Genomic DNA, 5,949 nt, shown 5'->3' on the forward strand with positions numbered 1-5,949 from the left:
TGAATTGCTTTTGAGGTCATTATTTGCCCACCTACACAGCTGTTCCAGTAGTTCAATACTTACTGAGCATCTTTATAATGCAAGTTAACTTTACTTGGCCCTGCAGGAAAAAATTTAATGTAATGACACTGTGACTGTCCTCTGGGAACTCATGCTCACAGATTGATGCAAGCCTACATAAATCTACTACAGAAACACTACTGAAGTACTAGAACGGAGGGAAAACAAAAAGCAGAGGGAATGGGAGGGTGAGGAAGAGAGTAGGAGTTGTTGACATTGCCAAGGAAAGATTTCATTGCTATTTTGAGATCCAGCTAACTGAAAGATCAAAAAGCACAAAAATACTGAAATAAAGAGGGACCACAATTCCAAACAACTAAAATAAAAATTGGCATTCTTTTTTGGAATAAAGATCTGCCTAACAATATCTAAGTGTTTATAGCTCTGGGGGAGATCCCTGAAAAATACAATAAAAATTCATATGAATGAAGTTTTAAACCATATTCATTGAAAGGCATCAAGTATGTTCCCCAGGGACCTAGATGAGACTGGAGTGTCTCTCTAGCTTATTTCCATTCTACTCACAACAATCTACACTAATTGGTGCCACTCCCACTTCAGACAAAGCTCTTTTGGTGGTCTGAATGGCTCAGGTTTAATGAAGCCACAGTGAGGCTTTCACCATATTCTTACAAAGCTCTGCCACATTCAACCTCATTCAACAAACATTTCCTCAGCACCTACTACAGGCAAGGTTCTGGGCTAAATAAATAAATAAATAAATGTGAACAAAACACAGTCCTTCCGTTAATGCACTCACAGTGGGAGAACCTACCTACCTGTAAATAGTTAACCTGAAGCAAAATGGGAGAGGCACTGAAAGAGTAAGGAAAGGAACTGTGGACAAACAAAGGAGGAGCGTTTAAATGGGGAAGGGGGAAAGAAATACTCCAGAGAGACCTCACAGGAAGGTGACCTCTGAGGAGCAGCTACAAGTATGCTTGCCCTTTTCTTACAGAACAGTAACCAAATTTCTAGGAATGAAGGCAAGAACCAAAGTTTAAAGGGTGAAGGGTCAAATTAGAAGAGTTAAATATGCTCTGTGAAGGGATTTATACTTTAACCTCTAGGCATTAGGAAGAATTCTAAGCTACTGAAGAATTTTAAATAAAAATAATTTTAAACAAATCAAAATATAATGAATGCATATTTGTTATCCATATCTAATATTATACTAATGTTATAATGTTATAACTAATACTGCATTAATTACATGTATATGTAATTACTCTGGCAAAGTGGTGAGAGATAGAGGGGAGAAATAAAGCTAAAAGCAAGAAGATGAATTAAGAAACTGTTCCAGTAGTTCAAGTAAGAGATGAAGAGGATTTGAACTTAGTGAAAACTGGAATTGAGAGAAAGGGACAGAAAAGTGCTTCAAATGTATAATTGATAAATCTTGATTTCCAATTACATGTGTGAGGCTGGGAAACTAAAAATCTGGGAGGATCTCCAGGGTTCTGACTTGCAGAGGGGGTGGGTGCAGAAGTAAGGCATCTTGAGTATAAAGAAGTAGAAATCTTTGGGATAGAAGAAAATAAGTTGATTGAAGCTTGTTAACTATGAGGTACTCATGGGTCATTTAAAAGGATTCATCCAGAAGATACTGGAAAAATTTATGACGACACCCTGCTCCCCATTCAAAGGTACATGGGGAAAATGGAGAAAAAAATTCAGACTGATTATGTCCTGGATTAAAAATAAACACTCAACATAAAGGTAGCCAGAAAATTTAAAAAATTAGAGATTAAATAACACACTTCTAAACAACATGAGTCAGGGAAGAAATCTCAAGAGAAATGGAAAAATGTTTTAAACTAAATGAAAATGAAAATATACCTTAGCAAAATTTATGGGATGCAGTGAAAACAGTGCTTAGAGGGAAACTGAAGAAAAGTAGAAAGATCTAAAATCAATAAACTAAACTTCCACTTTAGGAAATCAGAAAAAGATAATAAAATTAAATCTAAAGTAGAAGAAATAATAAAAATTAGAACAGAGAATTTTTGCATCCATGTTCATCAAGGATATTGGTCTATAATTCTTTTTGATGGGGTCTTTGGTTTGGGGATCAAGGTAATGGTGGCCTCATAAAACAAGTTTGGAAGTTTTCCTTCCATTTCTATTTTTTGGAACAGTTACAGAAGAATAGGTATTAATTCTTCTTTAAATGTTTGGTAGAATTCCCCTGAAGCCATCTGGCCCTGGGCTTTTGTTTGTTGGGAGATTTTTGATTAGTGCTTCAATTTCCTTAGTAGTTATAGGTCTGTTAAGGTTTTCTATTTCTCCCGGGTTCAGTTTTGGTAGTTTATACATCGCTAGGAATGCATCTGTTTCTTCCAGATTATCTAATTTGCTGGCATAGAATTGCTCATAATATGTTCTTATAATTGTTTGTATTTCCTTGGTGTTGGTTGTGATCTCTCCTCTTTCATTCATGATTTTATTTATTTGGGTCATTTCTCTTTTCTTTTTGATAAGTCTGGCCAGGGGTTTATCAGTCTTGTTAATTCTTTCAAAGAACCAGCTCCTAGTTTCATTGATCTGTTCTACTGTTCTTTTGGTTTCTATTTCATTGATTTCTGCTCTGATCTTATTATTTCTCTTCTCCTGCTGGGTTTAGGCTTTATCTGCTGTTCTTTCTCCAGCTCCTTTAGGTGTAGGGTTAGGTTGTGTATTTGAGACCTTTCCTGTTTCTTGAGAAAGGCTTGTATTGCTATATACTTTCCTCTTAGGACCACCTTTGCTGCATCCCAAAGATTTTGAATAGTTGTGTTTTCATTTTCATTGGTTTCCATGAATTTTTTTAATTCTTCTTTAATTTCCTGGTTGACAAATTCATTCTTTAGTAGGATGCTCTTTAGCATCCATGCATTTGAGTTCTTTCTGACTTTCCTCTTGTGATTGAGTTCTAGTTTCAAAGCATTGCGGTGTGAAAATATGCAGGGAATGATCCCAATCTTTTGGTACTGGTTGAGACCTGATTTGTGACCTAGGATGTGATCTATTCTGGAGAATGTTCCATGGGCACTAGAGAAGAATGTGTATTCTGTTGCTTTGGGATGGAGTGTTCTGAATATATCTGTGAAGTCATCTGGTCCAGTGTGTCATTTAAAGTCTTTATTTCCTTGTTGATCTTTTGCTTAGATGATCTGTCTATTTCAGTGAGGGGGGTTTAAAGTCCCCACTATTATTGTACTGTTGTCGATGTGTTCCTTTGCTTTTGTTATTAATTGGCTTATATAATTGGCTGCTCCCATGTTAGGGGCATAGATATTTACAGTTGTTAGATCTTCTTGTTGGATAGACCCTTTAAGTAGGACATAGTGTCCTTCCTCATCTCTTATTACAGTCTTTGGTTTAAAATCTAATTTGTCTGATATAAGGATTGCCACCCCAGCTTTCTTTTGGTGTCCATTAGCATGGTAAATGGTCTTCCACCCCCTCACTTTCAATCTGGGGGTGTCTTTGGGTCCAAAGTACTATCCAATAGGATCCAACAGTATATTAAAAGGATTATTCACCACGACCAAGTTGGATTTAACCCTGGGCTGCAAGGTGGTTCAACATGTGCAAATCAATCAATGTGACACAATACATTAACAAAAGAAAGAGCAAGAACCATATGATCCTCTCAACAGATGCAGAAAAAGCATTTGACAAAGTACAGCATCCTTTCTTGATCAAAACTCTTCAGAGTGTAGGAATAGAGGGTACATACCTCAATATCATAAACGCCATCTATGAAAAACCCACGGCGAATATCATTCTCAATGGGGAAAAACTGAGAGCTTTCCCCCTAAGGTCAGGAACATGGCAGGGATGTCCACTCTCACCACTCCTATTCAGCATAGTACTAGAAATCCTAGCCACAGCAATCAGACAACAAAAAGAAATAAAAGGCATCCAAATTGGCAAAGAAGAATTCAAACTCTCACTGTTTGCAGATGATTTGATACTTTATGTGGAAAACCCAAAGACTCCACCCCAAAACTGCTAGAACTCATACAGAAATTCAGTAAAGTGGCAGGATATAAAATCAATCCACAGGAATTAGTGGAATTCCTATACACCAACAACAATACAGAAGAAAGAAAAATTAAGGTGTCGATCCCATTTACAATTGCACCCAAAACCATAAGATACCTAGGAATAAAACTAACCAAAGAGGCAAAGAATCTGTACTCAGAAAACTATAGAATACTCATGAAAGAAATTGAGGAAGACACTAAGAAATGGAAAAACGTTCCATGCTCATGGATTGGAAGAACAAATATTGTGAAGATGTCAATGCTACCTAGAGCAATCTACACATTCAATGCAATCCCTATCAAAATACCATCAACTTTTTTCAAAGAAATGGAGCAAATAATCTTAAAATTTGTATGGAACCAGAAAAGACCCCGAATAGCCAGACGAATGTTGAAAAAGAAAAGCAAAGCTGCTGCCATCACAATTCCGGACTTCAAGCTCTATTACAAAGCTGTCATCATCAAGACAGTACGGTACTGGCACAAAAACAGACACATAGATCAGTGGAACAGAATAGAGAGCCCAGAAATGGACCCTCAACTCTATGGTCAACTAATCTTCAACAAAGCAGGAAAGAATGTCCCTTGGAAAAAAGACAGTCTCTTCAACAAATGGTGTTGGGAAAATTGGACAGCCCCATGCAGAATAATGAAACTGGACCATTTCCTTATACCACACACAAAAATAGACTCAAAATGGTTGAAAGACCTCAATGTGAGACAGGAGTCCATCAAGATCCTAAAGGAGAACACAGGCAGCAACCTCTTTGACCTCAGCCGCAGCCACTTCTTCCTAGAAACATTGCCAAAGGCAAGGGAAGCAAGGGCCAAAATGAACTATTGGGACTTCATCAAGATAAAAAGATTTGCACAGCAAAGGAAACAGTCAACAAAACCAAAAAGACAACTGACAGAATGGGAGAAGATATTTGCAAATGACATATCAGATAAAGGGCTAGTACCCAAAATCTATAAAGAACTTCTCAAACTCAACACCCAAAGAACAAATGATCCAATCAAGAAATGGGCAGAAGACATGAACAGACATTTCTGCAAAGAAGACATCCAAATGGCCAACAGACACATGAAAAAGTGCTCAACATCTCTCAGCATCAGGGAAATCCAAATCAAAACCTCAATGACATACCACTTCACACCAGTCAGAATGGCTAAAATTAACAAGTCAGGAAATGACAAATGTTGGCGAGGATGCAGAGAAAGGGGAACCCTCCTACACTGTTGGTGGGAATGCAAGCTGGTGCAGCCACTCTGGAAAACAGTATGGAGGTTCCTCAAAAAGTTGAAAATAGAGCTACCATACGATCCAGCAATTGCACTACTGGGTATTTACCCCAAAGATACAAATGTAGGGATCCAAAGGGGTATGTGCACCCCAACGTTTATAGCAGCAATGTCCACAATAGCCAAACTATGGAAAGAGCCAAGATGCCCATATACAGATGAATGGATAAAGAAGATGTGATATATATACACAATGGAATATTATGCAGCCATCAAAAAAATGAAATCTTGCCATTTGCAACGACATGGATGGAACTGGAGGGTATTATGCTGAGCGAAATAAGTCAATCAAAGAAAGACATGTATCATATGACCTCACTGATATGAGGAATTCTTAATCTCAGGAAACAAACTGAGGGTTGCTGGAGTGGTGGGGGGTGGGAGGGATGGGGTGGCTGGCTGATAGACACTGGGGAAGGTATGTGCTATGGTGAGTGCTGTGAATTGTGTAAGACTGTTGAATCACAGACCTGTACCTCTGAAACAAATAATACATTATATGTTAAAAAAAGAAGAAGAAGAAGAAGAAGAAGAAGAAGAAGAAGAAGAAGAAGAA

The sequence above is a fragment of the Mirounga leonina genome, unplaced genomic scaffold (genome assembly GCF_011800145.1).
Source record: "Mirounga leonina isolate KUSES-001 unplaced genomic scaffold, KU_Mleo_1.0 Mir_176, whole genome shotgun sequence".
NCBI classification, from domain to species: Eukaryota; Metazoa; Chordata; class Mammalia; order Carnivora; family Phocidae; genus Mirounga; species Mirounga leonina.